This window comes from Polypterus senegalus, chromosome 16 (assembly GCF_016835505.1).
Source record: "Polypterus senegalus isolate Bchr_013 chromosome 16, ASM1683550v1, whole genome shotgun sequence".
NCBI lineage: Eukaryota > Metazoa > Chordata > Cladistia > Polypteriformes > Polypteridae > Polypterus > Polypterus senegalus.
The window spans coordinates 27,066,586-27,083,898 of record NC_053169.1 but is presented as its reverse complement, the minus strand read 5'-3'; the positions used below and the strand labels follow the sequence as shown (position 1 = coordinate 27,083,898).

At 41.4% G+C, this 17,313-nt stretch overlaps 1 protein-coding gene across 3 annotated transcripts in view; it reads right to left on the bottom strand.

Moving 5' to 3' along the window:
- The window catches only part of ryr2a (ryanodine receptor 2a (cardiac)), a 612,010-nt gene that overhangs the window by 594,101 nt on the left and 596 nt on the right, over positions 1-17,313 (bottom strand). The window lies entirely within an intron of this gene.

Here is a 17,313-nt window from a genome sequence, read left to right as displayed (position 1 = left end):
CTGGGGAGAGGAGGATCCTTCAGGGCTTCACTGACGCTGGAAGAGTTTATGTAATTGTGAGGAGCAATCTTCTAGTTTTTGAATGTAATCCTTAAGTTATCGGCTACTGATTATTTGATTACATTTGGGACGTGTATGCTCTGGGTTGCCATTTTAGGCAAACCCTTTCTACTTTCTTTTAAGCCTATTCTTAAGTATTTTGAACTTTTGAATCCAGAGCTCCTGTGGGTCCTGTGTAGGCCAAAGCCCCCCTGTGAAGTTTGGGATCAAGCTGCTTTGGGTGAGACCAATCTTCAGACAGGCCAGTGAAGATTTGGGCATGATTCGATCTTTTAGACACCTCACAAAATTTTTGCCTTTCAAGTGCACACATATCATAACAGTAGTAAGTGGGATTTTCTTTATTGTAAATGGTGCTGGTGGATAATGTGACAGAATTAATGAATAAAACTTTTAACACTGCGGTGTGGGAACATCAACACATTGCACAGAATCAGAAAAATAGTAGCACTCCGTGCTATCAGAGCACTCTTAAATTGATCATTGTGATGCACTCTGACAGGGCTGGTAATTGCAAGTTTGTGGGTTCATATTCAGAAGAAGGCTGGCATGTGGTGGCACACCTTGGATGTGCTACACTGCTGTCAGAGGTGGGATTTCATTTTCTGGGGACAGACAGACAGACAGACAGATAGATAGATAGATAGATACAGTGGTGTGAAAAACTATTTGCCCCCTTCCTGATTTCTTATTCTTTTGCATGTTTGTCACACAAAATGTTTCTGATCATCAAACACATTTAACCATTAGTCAAATATAACACAAGTAAACACAAAATGCAGTTTTTAAATGATGGTTTTATTATTTAGGAGAAAAAAATCCAAACCTACATGGCCCTGTGTGAAAAAGTAATTGCCCCCTTGTTAAAAAATCACCTAACTGTGGTGTATCACACCTGAGTTCAATTTCCGTAGCCACCCCCAGACCTGATTACTGCCACACCTGTTTCAATCAAGAAATCACTTAAATAGGAGCTGCCTGACACAGAGAAGTAGACCAAAAGCACCTCAAAAACTAGACATCATGCCAAGATCCAAAGAAATTCAGGAACAAATGAGAACAGAAGTAATTGAGATCTATCAGTCTGGTAAAGGTTATAAAGCCATTTCTAAAGCTTTGAGACTCCAGCGAACCACAGTGAGAGCCATTATCCACAAATGGCAAAAACATGGAACAGTGGTGAACCTTCCCAGGAGTGGCCAGACGACCAAAATTACCCCAAGAGCACAGAGACGACTCATCCGAGAGGTCACAAAAGACCCCAGGACAACGTCTAAAGAACTGCAGGCCTCACTTGCCTCAATTAAGGTCAGTGTTCACGACTCCACCATAAGAAAGAGACTGGGCAAAACGGCCTGCATGGCAGATTTCCAAGACGCAAACCACTGTTAAGCAAAAGAACATTAGGGCTCGTCTAAATTTTGCTAAGAAACATCTCAATGATTGCCAAGACTTTTGGGAAAATACCTTGTGGACTGATGAGACAAAAGTTGAACTTTTGGAAGGCAAATGTCCCGTTACATCTGGCGTAAAAGGAACACAGCATTTCAGAAAAGAACATCATACCAACAGTAAAATATGGTGGTGGTAGTGTGATGGTCTGGGGTTGTTTTGCTGCTTCAGGACCTGGAAGGCTTGCTGTGATAGATGGAACCATGAATTCTACTGTCTACCAAAAATCCTGAAGGAGAATGTCCGGCCATCTGTTCATCAACTCAAGCTGAAGCGATCATGGGTGCTGCAACAGGACAATGACCCAAAACACACCAGCAAATCCACCTCTGAATGGCTGAAGAAAAACAAAATGAAGACTTTGGAGTGGCCTAGTCAAAGTCCTGACCTGAATCCAATTGAGATGCTATGGTATGACCTTAAAAAGGCGGTTCATGCTAGAAAACCCTCAAATAAAGCTGAATTACAACAATTCTGCAAAGATGAGTGGGCCAAAATTCCTCCAGAGCGCTGTAAAAGACTCATTGCAAGTTATCGCAAACGCTTGATTGCAGTTATTGCTGCTAAGGGTGGCCCAACCAGTTATTAGGTTCAGGGGGCAATTACTTTTTCACACAGAGCCATGTAGGTTTGGATTTTTTTTCTCCCTAAATAATAAAAACCATCATTTAAAAACTGCATTTTGTGTTTACTTGTGTTATACTTGACTAATGTTTAAATGTGTTTGATGATCAGAAACATTTTGTGTGACAAACATGCGAAAGAATAAGAAATCAGGAAGGGGGCAAATAGTTTTTCACACCACTGTAGATAGATAGATAGATAGATAGATAGATAGATAGATAGATAGATAGATAGATAGATAGATAGATAGATAACTGTCTCTATGTTGTATAAGGACTTTATTTGTCCCAAAAAGGTATCAGTAGTAAAAGTGTTAAAACGTTATATTTAAAATTGAGTACTATCATTATTAAAAACATCAAGTGGGTAAAAATGTAACAGAGTTAAAGACTGAGCCCATTTCAAAAAAGCACAGTGCTGTCACCAGGCCCTCCTGAAGAACAACAATGGTAGGTTCCCAGGCTAAGAGAATGCTACTTTAGCTTTACAGGCTAAGTTGGTCATTTATAAGCCTTTTGGTAGGTTTAGAAAATTCAAGGTTGTGAGTTTAACTGCATAAGAAGGCTAGTATGAGGAAGAATGAATCTGCTACACTGGTGTTTGAAGTGGGATCTGACTTGATGTGGGTGGCAATATCAATTCGGAAAGAACGTGAGTTAGCTAGGCAGACAATCGATCACAAAAGCAATAAGGTGATGTAACCAGCTCACCTAAAAAAGAGCGATGATAGAGTTCCAAGCTACAGGTAGTTGTTTTAGACTCATAAACATTGTCCTATTCCATGTAAGGCAGTGAGCTTATGTTATAGCCTAGAACTGGACCCAGCTGAAGCAGACATAGATTATGCAACTATTACAACATCATACACAGAATGTCTGGTGCTAACTCTAACACATAAAACATACCATCAACCTCTCATTAACAATAGCCTGGTCAAGATATCGTGATAACTTAGCTACCTGCTAAACAAACACGCTCAATGGAATGAATGGTCTCCTATTATTTGTCAGATGTCTTATGTTCTTATATTAAATTTATTTCTCATGCTTTTTTCTCTTTATATTGTACTCCTGTCTACTGTAGTTAAAGAATGTGTAATAAAATATTGGAAAATGACACTCCAATAGTTGACCCCACTTTTAATTAGCATATATTAACTGCCCTTGAGTTGTGAACTTCATGAAGAGAATCCCCCAGGAAAGAGAATAAAACACTCTGACCGATCACTGCTAATTAACATAAAGTCAAACATCTTTTGTCAGCAAAATTCCTCAAAGAGGACAATGAAGCAGAGAAAATGACACCCGTGTGGGATGTGTCAACTCTGAGGGTATCACTGCTAAAGCCTTGAGGTCCAAAGCAGCTCGTCTCTGGATAGACCACCAGCATGTGCACTGAGAAGCTGAAAAAGCTAAAAAAAAACACCAAGCTGCAGCTTCAACTCGCCATAAGTAAATGGAGTAAGGGGACTGAGTCGCACCTCATTTTCAGTAGAATTGAATAATATCATTTGGATAACAGGACCACACAGATATTTTAATTGGTTGTTGAAAGGAGAGGTTCAAGAGGGACAAGGATCCACAACCTAAATATGGCAAATTCCTCTTTAATGTGTAAGAGTGAGCCCATCCGAGGATGATTGTTTGCTCCTGCCCGGCGTGCAGTGCTGCCAAAGTAGACTCCCAACAAACCTTAACTGGATGAAGTAGATTTGAAAATGTTAAACCATGTAAATCTCTCTCTGTGTCCATTTACTGTACATGTCCTCAATCCATCCTTCATACACAACTTCAACAGCAGAGTGGAAACAGAAGTGTGGCAATGGCCAGCCAACAGGGGTTGACACACATGACACTCTTTCTATATCTATCCCAATATCTTTCTGTCGTCACCCATCTTGATCTTACTGAAGCCAATCGACATATTAAAGATGGTAAGAGGTCGATAGGCTACGTTCAGAGCCAAATCTAAGGACAAAACCAAACTTGTGGTCACTAAAACGGTCAGCTCAAAGCCAAAATCTCTTATTTTAAATAGCCAGCTACCATGATTGTCACATGGCCCTGAGTCTAATGAAATTGCTTCAGGTTCCGACCCCCACTATCTTTCTAAATATAAATACAAATAAAATGGCGGACAGATTAACATCAATGGTAAACAAAATGTCTATACAGTATGATATTCAGATTCCTTTAACAATCTATGTCATCATCATTTCACATTTTCAACTCCACACTTCCCTGAGTTTGGTAAAAAGGAGCTCTAAGAACAGATGGACATTTGCAGCATTTCAGTCTCACCTCTTAAAATCTTCTCAAGTTCTATATGTTTTTGATTGGTTTAACATGAGAAAGGTGTTGTGTCTGCGAGTAGAGAAGGAGGTGTACAAACAGCCAGAAATGGGTCAAAACCAGATCAAAAAGAACATGCGACAAAGCCAAAATGTAAAGCAAAACTCATGATCAAAATACCATAGACATCAAGTAAGAAACTAATTGTATAGCAATTTGAGAAATAAGTGAAGAATCCGCAGCTTAGACAAGAAAGTGTTTCCATGGATGACCTTTTATTACATTTTATCACAACATCAAAGGACACACCCCTGTCAACCAGTATGTTTATCCAAAATATGGCAATAGTGAAGGCACAAACTGTTGGCGATCATGAAAATACAAAATAGCAGACTAAACAGTCCAAAAAATTATTCACAATCAAAATGAAAAAGAATAACCAAAATAGGATGTTAGAATTAGCCTTAGAGACCCAAATATCCCCAAAAATGAGTATGACGTTACAGGCTTTTATAAAAGAAAACCTATAATAAAATATCAGAAAAAGACAGTGGGGAGCTGATGGCACAGCAGAAGCCAACGGATGCCACTCTGAATTTCTAGTGTCTTTTATAGGACTCTCGTGTAACTGCAGTCCCAATGCTGCAGCACCTCAGAGTCCTAACCCAAGACAATGCCATCACCTTGTTGACATACTATACAACACAACTGTGTGCCATCAGAAAAACATTCTGCACATGGACCAGGAGGAAAAAGCTAGGAAAATCGTTAACGCAAAACATCAAAGCTCAATACACAATGCAATAACTAGAATCTATACATATAAAGGAGAGTTGGGGTCCGAGAGACTGTGTTTGTGTGTTTGTGGAGGGATGGAGAGTTAAGGTGGGTGGAGGAGTCACGTGATCATCTCCCCTCCCATTCACCTCATTTCATTCACTTCATTTCGCGCTGAGCTCCACAGCTGACGCGGTCTTGCTGTTCTTTTTCCTTAGTGTTTAGTCCTCTCTCCTTTACTGATTTACTGTTTACTAGACGCAGTACTTACTGAATAGTATTTTTTCCTTTAGTGTTTCTACTTTGTGTTTCTTAGTGTTTAGTAGACGCGGTGTGCCAGTGTTCCCGGCGGTGTTGCAGTTTACTGTTACTTTCTACTTCGTTTTTGTACTTTAGTGTTTAGTAGACTTTTACTTTATCTCATTTGCTGTTGTTCCCGGCAGTGTTGCCGTTTTTCCCGTTCTATTTTTATGTAGCATGTTCACGAATTAGTCATAGAGAAAATTTATATATTTTGGCTCCAGGAGGACAAACCAAAAATGCTGTATATAAAGAAGCTCTATAAGTTGCATGTAGATACATAATTATTCCAGCTACAGCGACTGCAGCGAAGCGCACGAGGTCTGCTAGTCACAAAATAAAAGTAAAGTATTTTAAAATAGTTTCTGAATAGTTAAAACACGCTGTAAAGATTGATCACAATATCCAGAAACTTGAGGAACACTAAGAGCAGTGCACCGCCATCTCATACAGGCAGGGTGACAACTTAACGGGTGATAAAAAAAAAATACACAAAATGGTGGCACCTGTGATAAAAACAAAAAAAATTAAAATATGGACACAAAAGTTTAAGAAATATAACAGTAAAAAATATTCACAAGGTGAAAATGTACAGATGCATAAAAAATAACTGTTGTCACACACATGTGCATGGGAGGCAGCTAAAGGGCTTGAGTAAGGGCAGTTCCGAGGCATACCGGGATGTGGCGGAGTGCACTGACTCTTTATCTCCCTTTCCTGTAGACCATTCACCTGGCTCTCTTGACGTCACTTCTGGGAACGAGCCTACGGAAGAAGACCTTGTCGGCTCCGGCCCCTGTGATGTCACGTCCTGGGCTCGAACCAATGGCCGAAGACCTTCATGAGCCCGACCCCTATGATCTCACTTCCTGTCTTCCCCTTTAAAAGCCTCCACCTTTTCCCTATTCCCTCAGTTCTGTTTTGGACTCGGTTTTGTGCACAGCATTGCTGTATTTACTTGCTCAACTTTGCAGCCAGGAAATCAATTATACGGGTGGCTGCCCCAAACCAACCCATGACTCTGAGTCGAGTTTCTGACACTGTACAACTAAAATCTGCACATGTCCAAACTTCAAATTGTGACAACAACTATGATAAAATGCCAAGTAAGAATTTCATTAACTACTCTACGTGCACCAGAACTGTCGAATTATACAAAAATTAGGGTTCAAATACTATTCAAATATAGTAGTTTAAAAAGTTCTAAGTGCTATCACTTGTATATTTGTACTTAATGTGCCCCAGTATGCTTCATTATATTAAAATTTTTGTTTTTTTGCTGGTGAGAAAGGAAACGATCTTTTGTTTGCTATGATGAATGCAACAGCAAATCAGAGACTGCAGGTTCATGAGTGAAGCAGAACAGGATCAGGAGCAAAGCAATCATCCTTGGGCGATGGAGATGAGTGTTTAGCATCTGTCGATAGTACACCCGTTCACCAAACAGTAGAGCAGTGAGGTAGAAAAATCTGCCTGTATTATAAATGACGATACAAACTAACAATTCAAAATGATAAAAACAATGATCATGAAAGTAAAACATACAGACGTACTGCAGCATGGTGTGTCTGGAGTAACACAAATCCAAAGTTAGTGTGAGGTAAAATAAAGGAACGTTCGTTTACAATCATATGTCAGCATTTGCCATCGAATAGGAAATTTTTGCATATAGCCAAGTCAATTTTATTTATAGAGCACGTTTAAAAATAACAGACATAGATTCAAATTATATTCAAATAGTGATATTCAGTCTGACAGCCCTAATGTGCACTTGTCGTTGAACTTGACTGGACTCGACTTCGATTTGTCCTTTAATGAAAGTTCTCTCCACTGATTGACCCGTATCTGTTCTAAGGCTACAGCATCCATTACATGTTCTCTAATTTTTTTTTTTTTTAAATGTAATTCAGCCAGGGTGTTGAAGGGGTCCGGTTTGGTGGACTCAGGATTGGGTCACTGCTTTTTGCAGATGATGTTGTCCTGTTTGCTTCATCAGGCCGTGATCTTCAGCTCTCTCTGGATCGGTTCGCAGCTGAGTGTGAAGCGGCTGGGATGAGAATCAGCACCTCCAAATCCGAGAGCATGGTCCTCAGCCGGAAAAAGGTGGAGTGCCCTCTCAGGGCTGGGGGAGAGATCCTGCCCCAAGTGGAGGAGTTCAAGTATCTCGGGGTCTTGTTCACGAGTGAGGGAAGAATGGAGCGTGAGATCGACAGGCGGATCGGTGTGGCATCCGCAGTGATGCGGGCTCTGCATCGGTCTGTCGTGGTAAAAAGGAGCTGAGCCGTAAGGCAAAGCTCTCAATTTACCAGTCGATCTACGTTCCTACCCTCACCTATGGTCATGAGCTATGGGTAGTGACCAAAAGAACGAGATCGCGAATACAAGCGGCTGAAATGAGTTTCCTCCACAGGGTGTCTGGGCTTTCCCTTAAAGATAGGGTGAGAAGCTCAGTCATCCGGGAGGGCTCAGAGTAGAGCCGCTGCTCCTCCGCATCGAGAGGAGTCAGATGAGGTGGCTCGGGCATCTGATCAGGATGCCTCCTGGACGCCTCCCTGGTGAGGTGTTCCGGGCACGTCCAACCGGGAGGAGGCCCCGGGGAAGACCCAGGACACGCTGGAAGGACTATGTCTCCCGGCTGGCCTGGGAACGCCTTGGGATTCTCCCGGAAGAGCTGGAAGAAGTGGCCGGGAGAGGGAAGTCTGGGCCTCTCTGCTTAAGCTGCTGCCCCCGACCCGACCTCAGATAAGCGGAAGAGGATGGATGGATGGATGGATGGATGGATAATTCAGTGTTTCCATGATGCTCTGTGTTTGTGGCCACTTCCAGTCAGACTTCTCTTCTGTACTGCCAGGATCCCTTCTACTCAGCAACCCCTGTCACCTCCCAAACTAGATGTGACCTGGCACCCCACTACCACATCTCTGGCATACTCTTCATTTGACAATTACATTTAATCTATCCTTCTATCTTCTATGCCTCTGGTGTAAGTCATCCTCAGATGATTTTCTTTTTCTAGCTGCAGACTACAGATCTTCATGTGGGACTTCCAGGGTAGAGGTAGAACCCACTTTTGCACATTTCTGTTCTGCCTCCTGAGTCTCCCACAAAATGGCAATCTTTGACATGCATGGAATCTGTCCAAGTTACAATAACTCCTATTTAGTGGGGGTAAGTTTGGTCAGGCTTATCTGACACACAGCCGACAAATAGAGTCGGGCCCATATCCTGCATCTAATCAGCTGGAAACCATTTAGTGTAATCATTTGACCTTGAGTGCTGTCACTGGCATTCTGAGACCCCCCCTACCCCCAGTAGAAATGCACAAAACAATAAGGTGTAAATTAACAGCCTGAGTGTTTCCACCTGCCATTGTGCTTCTGCAGCACAGCGATCATTAATCAACGTCACACTGAACAACAGTCCTCGAATTTGGAAGCACGGCCACCACTGCAGGGTTGTACCTCTTATATAAGCAGCACATTAATGCTTGGAAAAGGTCAGAAATTTAAGTTTTATTTTTATCAGAAACAATGCATATTTAATATCTGAATAGCAACTCTGAAGATTAGGCTATCTTGAAATGACTCGCACGTTACTGTTCATGGAGTCAGTTTGGAGGTGCACAGAGGGGACAGTCAATCACACTAACAACACAAAGGTGTCTCCATTTGAAAAGACAAGCTGAAGGTTATTTCTAGTTCTAAATATTCCAGATACACATCCAGTCGTGAGATAAATATGGAAGGCAAGCACAACTAGCAAAGTGGGAAGAAGTCCAAATATTACTGATGAAGAATTTCCAAAAAATTCAATTACGAAATAGCATCCATCCATTTCCAGAGTCTGCCTAACCCAGTATTTGGTGCAATGAATTTCTGTGCCAATGTCTAATTAAAATGGGCCACTCTTCAATGAGTACTCATCCTTCTGTTTCAGTACTTGATCTGTTGGGCCTCATAGAAACAGGAACCATGTTTCCCTAGATGAACATACATCTAATTATTTTTACATGTGCCTTTCAGACTAGAAGACAGTAGTCGGTAAAAGGTAGTGCAGAAAAAGAGAAGAACAAGAGCAATGTCCTTTGAAGCAGAGGAGAATATATACTGGCAGGGACAACATATATCATCATGTCTATGCACAAGGACACCGGGCACGTCCCAGAATGCCTAAAAACAGATGGACAAATTTCCTCTTGGGGTAAAAAAATGAATAAAATTAAATGTTGGGAGGATTGTTCCTGACCCCTCACAACTCTGAACTAGAATGGTAGGGTATGCATTGACGGAAAGAGTGGCATGGCTGGCAGCCTTTTTAAAAATTTCAAAGCAAATGGCAGGCATGGATTTATTACAGCATTAGTCATCTTGCCTCTCTGTTAACACTCACTATGACAGAATTGATTTTTCACACATTGAAAGATTCGATTTTTGTAAACAAGTGGTTTACAAACTGGTGCTTGATTAGTTGGTTACTCATGCCCATCCCAAATTGCTGGAGAACACCCATTTAATGTGCCACTTTTATGTCTACCTTGGCAGAAATGAGCTCAAGGCAGAAACTGGCCCCGGATGGCAGACTAGTCCATGGTACGGCACAGTGACAATACCAGGCCTATTGTCACGGGGATGGGCAAAATCAAAGCTGTGGACGTAGGGGGAACACGTTAACGACACAGAAGACACCAGGGTTCAAACACTTGGCAAAAACAGCACTACATGCTGTGCCATTGTGTAGTCTATGAATACCATCTTTTTTATGTCATTTAATTAACTGAATTATTAAAAGTATTTTATTTTTTATGTTGCATCTATCCATCTATTTCAAACAGTGCCTTTACTATCTATGACAGACAGACAGACAGACAGACAGATAGATAGATAGATAGATAGATAGATAGATAGATAGATAGATAGATAGATAGATAGATAGATAGATAGATAGATAGATAGATAGATAGATAGATATGAACAGCCCTACCTGTCGATCTTTCTATATATTACTTTATATTGTGCCTTTACTATGCATCTGTCAAGTCTTGCCAAATAGCACACCTTTATTTAAGTGGGGAACTGTTTTTCTTTTCCTCCCCACAACACAGCACAGTACGGAAAGCACCAAACACAACACAATACAGTTCTTCATTCATTTTCTCTCTCTCTCTCTCTCTCTTCCTCTGTCACCTCCACTCCTCCTCGCATGCTTTGTCTTCCACCTCCTGACTCTGCTGTGAGGCTGGCAAGTCCTTCAATAGTGGCCAACCCAGAAGTGCTTCTGTTCTTCCACCCTCGTGGTCTGTAAGCACTTCCGAGTTAGGCGGAAAACCCATGCCATATGACTCCTCCATTTATAAAGCACCCCCTGGCAGCACCCATGGTACACAAAAGGGCTGAGAAAAAGAACTTCAAGTCCCTTTGTGCCCTGTGGGAATCCAGGGCACTACTGCAATCAAGGGGAGCTGCCATCTAACGTCCTGGGGGAAGCAGCGCCGTAAAGAGGGTGTCTTCCCCCATCCTTCCACTTCTTGGGCATCCCGGTCAAGTTGGGATGCCGCCATCTCTTGCACCCCTTACTATCTATCTCTCTATTTTATACAGTGCCCTACCTATTTAATTATTTTATTTTGCAACTTTAGTATTTACCTACTATAGCACCTTACATATCTACAGTATTATTTTACATAGCATCTAATCTATCATAACACCTCTCATATCTCTAAATCAATTTATATATTACCTTATATAGCTCATTTTCTTTTTATGTTTTCAATTTGTCTATATAACATATAGTACATTTCATATCTAGGGTGGCACAGTGGTAGCGCTGCTGCCTCGCAGTTAGGAGACCTGGGTTCGCTTCCCGGGTCCTCCCTGCGTGGAGTTTGCATGTTCTCCCCGTGTCTGCGTGGGTTTCCTCCCACAGTCCAAAGACATGCAGGTTAGGTGGATTGGCGATTCTAAATTGGCCCTAGTGTGTGTCCTGTGGTGGGTTGGCACCCTGCCTGGGATTGTTTTGTGCCCTGTGTTGGCTGGGATTGGGTCCAGCAGGCCCCTGTGACCCTGTGTTCGGATTCAGCGGGTTGGAGGATGGATTTCGTATCTATAGGGTGGTCCAGATCTAATTATGCAATATGCTTTATTCTTTATGCGGACCATCGAGAAGTATGCGAGCTGACGAAATGAAGAATCGTCCCCGCTTAAATCAAAGTCATCGTGACGATCTGGATCTGCATAATTAGATCTATAAAACCTTATCTATCTTTATATAGTGCCTTTACTATCTCAGCACCTTTCTTATACACATATTATTTGAAATACATTTCCTATTTATCTATCATAGCACTTATCTATTTTATATAGTGCCTTTACTGTCTGTCACAGCCTATTCTTATATATTTTTTGTTTAATATAGCACATTTTCTCTTTAATACCTTTTCTATCTGTCTCTCTATCTATCATAGTGCCTCTCCTTTCTCCAAATCAATCTCTTTATGTATTTTTTTATATAGTTTCTTTTATATCTACCATATGGTACCTTTCATATCTATCCATTACTTTACATAGCACCTTTGTTGTCTATTTTATATAGTGCCTTTACTATTTATGTATCATAGCACCTATATCTCAACAATATAGGTCCTTTCATGTCTATCTACCTACCATCAGTCCGTCCATGACTTTCCTAGCCAACTTCATCTAGTTCGGGATTCCAGTGACATAAGGTTGGAGTCTAACAAAGGTGATCAGTTACCAAAAGTTTATTAAGATATGAAACACCTGAAAATGTCAGAACAGAGTTGTAAGGTTTCGGGTAAGAGTGTCCCCCACGGCCTTGCTGCTTTACATGATTCTCGGGGTCCTGAGAGATCCTGCTCCGAGTGCTCCACAACATTTGTGTAACCTGCGAAGGCACTCATCAAACAGAACATGCGGACGAGCGTGCAAAAACAAATTACGGCAGCAGAGTGAATTAAAATTCACCACACACGGCTCTACTGGCGAGCAAAGGCTTCTACACGATACAGAAAAGTAATGAGATCACCAATCACCTTCCCCCTATGCAATGCACCATACGCTGCACGTTTACATTTTGTCATTTGAATGAAATCAGCCCACAAATCCAAATCCAAGAAGCTTCTTGGTTTTAACTCCTGGAGATTAAAGCAGTTCTTGAGATTTTGGTGCAATGTGGCAACCGACATTCTGTACCACTGCACAGGGGAGAAGCAGAGAGAAATAAATAAATAAATAAATAAATCAAGCAGGCTCTGCAGCAGTTGGGGATGGGACGAGTGCAGCCCAAATGAGCCAACGTCGTCACAACAGGAAAACTCCCATTCATCAAATTAGCCCTAATTAAAGCAAATCCTTCATTGGCCTGCCAGGAGGTGGCCATTGTATCACTCCACAGTCTCAGAAGCCTGTCGGCAACCTGTCTGGATGCAGAAAAAGAGATGTTTCAACAGCCAGCGCACCATTGTCTACCGCACTGCTTCAATAAATTAAAAGAAAGTTTGTGCCAGCTATCAGCAGCAGGTGCATTCGTTTCAAAACATCTCTAAATAAATCATGAGGCAGAAGCTTCCACGCGGCCACACCAGCCAGCACCTCAGGGGATGGGGTAGGTGCGGGGTACATGTTCGACAGACCCTTCAGGACCACCGAGAAATCCACACTATCTTCTGACCCTGCAGCCTCTTCATGAAGGAACATGGCGAATTACACAGACGCGAATTTGAAACTATGTGTAAGTGCTTAATTATTTAACGGCATAATAAAAATGAATAACAGATGCAGTGAGAACGCCTTCAGAGCAAGAAACAGGAGGAGGGGGCAGGACAGAACCCCCGGGACCCTCCGACATTGGCGCAATGGCCAGCTTGTACCTAAACATCATAAAGCGTCTGAAATTTAAAGAGCGCAATAAGCCATCAGCTAAATGGCTGCTAGGAAATGCTTTAGCTTCATAAGGAAGATGAAGAGCAGTGGTCACGTGCTTTAGTGGGCTCTGGATTCACCTTCGGAGGTGACCACGCAGTACGACACATGTTAGGCAAGCGGATTGGGGAAGCTGCCGAGCCACTGGACTCCGTCACCTCTCTAAGAAATATGGAAACAAACGCCTCTTTAAGATGTCATGTTGGGATCACAACACATCAGTCTCCAAGTTGATTAATCCAAAGCAGGGCTGTGAGGGTCCTGAACCTGCCCGGCTTGAGAAAGATACAGTATGTTGGATCGATTACTCTTGTTACGCTGGCCAGCTCTGAAGTGGCCTCCAGTCTAGTGTTGGTTCCTGTTTCTGCACCTCAAACAGCAATCTGAGACATCTGTAATTACAGCATAATAAGAACATGGCGTAGCGCAGGAGGAATACAGGCAAGTGTTTTTATGGTAATGGATGGGGACTATCAAGTGTTTTTGTGAAGTATTTCTAATATAACGGAATGTAGAGAAAAGTCAAGCAAAATGACACCTTTTATTGGCAAACCAAAAAGATTACAATATGCAAGCTTTCAGGGCAACTCAGACCCCTTCTTCAGGAAAGATTTGATTACTTCTTGCCTGAAGAAGGGGCCTGAGTTGCCTCGAAAGCTTGCATATTGTAATCTTTTTAGTTAGCCAATAAAAGGTGTCATTTTGCTTGGCTTTTCTCTACATTCATAATGGCTAACACGGTACAACACCCTAGTACTACTAATATAACGGAACAAATTAAACCAAAAAGACTGCATTTGTTCATTTTAACGCAGCTAATCCCAGGCCGTCTTAACGCTTGGGGTCCCCATGCTAATCTATGCATGCTGTGACTTACTGAGTGGTTGTGTAGGTAGAGGACCCCAATGCACTGCTTTGTCTGGGGGCCTATAATGCGGTTAAGATGGTCCTGAGTTAAATAATCATCTCTATTTGAATGCTGGCCCATATCTGCATGCACTTTGCATGTTCTCCTTGTATACCTGTCATTTTTTTTTTCCTCTCAGATCCCAAAGATGTCTGGATTAGCTTAATCTCCAGGACAAGCTGGATGGGACACCACTGCATTGACTCTTGCTTGGGATGTGGGAGGAAATCTCAAATAGCCACATTGACAACAGACCGGCCATTCTTATTATTAAAAAAACACCCAATATGCACCTCTGGGGACCCTTCGCTTGGATCTGACAGTCACATATGCTGTCACCTTCCTTATCCTCGTCTCAGAGATCATTACAAATCGCACCCAGGAGATCCTCGTTAGCTAAGAAGGCACCCCAATATCTCACTCGACCAGTTTTTAAAATCCATCAGGGCGCCCAGCATCACATCCAGCACACATAATCTGATTACTATTTTGTAATCATAAGCAAATTCTGAGTGCCAAGAGACTACAAGAAGGGAAATACAAATGAGAGCACCAAGTGACTAAGAAGCAAACAGATAGCTGCCATGTCTGTATTGATTCAAATGTGCAACACTTACTGCTGTGTCGCTAGCAATGCTGCAGGAATGGTAGTGGGGGGGTGGGGGGGTGGTGGTGTTTAGAGCAGAGCAAGCCCAACCTCCACTGTCACATCCACCCCATCATAAACACACACACACTCCCCAAAAAATGGCAACTGCAGGTCGCCCAGTAAAATTCATGAACGCCTGGAACTGCAGATCACAAACACGGTGGAGATCTGAGCAGAAGGAAAAAAAGGGAAAGTGGGAATGTTCTGAAGGTAAAAGGCTAGACGGACCCAACTGGGGGGTCAGTCAGGGTCTTCTGTCAGTAAAGGCCCCCCACTCCAGATCTGGGAAACTGTTGCGGGCAACTCAAAAGCAGTCATAATAACATGCATCGGCCCATCAGCTTATCTATCTGAGGGCTTCTCCATGCCTCGCCTGTCTGTCTGCTTATTTATCTTGTTATTTGCTTACATTTATCAATAATTCAATAAAAAGATACATATATCTATTTAAGTACTAAGATACTTACATACCTATGTGCCTGTCCAGTAAACTGACAATCTATTTATCAAAGGACCTTCCATGTCCATCTAAATTACTTTTCTATCTGCTTATTTATTTATCTAAAGAACTGGACAGATACAGATAACTAGCTGTCAATCATGGCATCTTTTTATAACTACTTATGTATGTATTTTTGTACCTACATGTTTACGTATGTACTTATTCATAAACAATCATTAATTTCACCTTGTATTTACACATCTGTGTATCTGTCTGTTAATTTAATGACTGACTAATTGCAGCACCTTTCACATCCCTCTGCTGATCTGTGTATCTGCTGATGTAGCTCTCTGTATGGCTTCACCTGCCTGTCTTGTTATTTCATTCTCTACTGTGGCGTCTTTCAGATCTCATTAAATGCAACTATTTCTTTAACTATCCATACATTCATTGATTTATAATTATTCCTTTCTTTTCTTATCTATATATCAACAACAACATTTATTTATATAGCACATTTTCATACAAACAGTAGCTCAAAGTGCTTATCTACTTTAATTATTTATAAAGGCAATTTTCATATCTATCCATTTACATATATGAGGACTACCTTATGCATCTCTGTCTATATGTCTGTCCTTCCTTAACATTTAATTTACCTGTATATAGTGCCTTGCATATATATCTTGTTCTTAACATTTATTGTATATAATGCTTTATCTATCTGTCTATCTATATATGTATGTCTGTCTGTCTATCCTTAACATTTACTTTAAAATGGTGCCTTATCTATGTTTATTCTTAACATTTTATATACAGCCACATCTGTCTACATTTATATATCTTGAACATTATTTTATATAGCGCCTTATGTATCTGTCAATCTATTTATGTCTGCCTGTCTAGCTTTCTGTCCAGTACTTTATCTGTTTATTACAAATAGAAATCAAAGCCACTATCTTCATATATGTGTATTTATTGACGTATTGATATTGATATATTAAATTATTTATAATTGTAATATGTATCTCCTTGTCTGCCTATCTAGCTGTTTAGTTATCTGTCGATTATACTCCGTTCATGTCTGTTTAATATATTATTTGTTTGACTACTATTTCTTTAGGTGTCTGTCTCTCTGCTTTTCTGTCCAATGACTTGACTAATCATCGATCCTTCTATTTCTTTGATTATTGGTTAGGCTGCTTTATTGTGCTGCCATATTCTGCACGGGCACTTTTCCTGAACGTCGCCTGGACTGTAAACTGCGTCTCACTTTGACAGCACATTATGCGCACATTTGCTGTTGCATGCCTCAATTACCCTACTTTGTTTTAAGCCCTCCCTCAGAAATCCTTGCAAACAAAAATGAAAAGTAAATGCAAAATGAGCGCATCTGTCTATTCTTTACCGGTCTAATGACCGATACTTTTTAAATAGAAGTCAACCTAATTCCAAGTACAGTCCTTTTCAGCACATGTCATTTTGGTTCGGTATTGCAGGCTTCACAAAAAGCCGCCGTGATTTATCGATTCCGTTGCCTCACAAAACGCGCACTTTGCTTTTCATTGAACAGTCGCAGCCTTGTCAATCATATTCATGCAACGCTATGCGCAAAAAAGCATCTTTCCACTCTGTAGCTCGATGATTCTCCAGGGTGTTCGCCCCTCTTACTGGCTGGTGACCAGTGGATCTTCGATGGCACTGCTTTCAATGCCGAGACGACTCGTGTCCTGAAATGCGGCGCTGTGAGGATAAATTAGATGTTTTTAGGTGCTGCTGAAGATGCGCTGCCTGCGGTATACAACTCTGCTGTCAAGCCCATCGGCTGCGCACCTTCCATTCACTGCCCTCTAAACTTTGTGATATATAAGGGA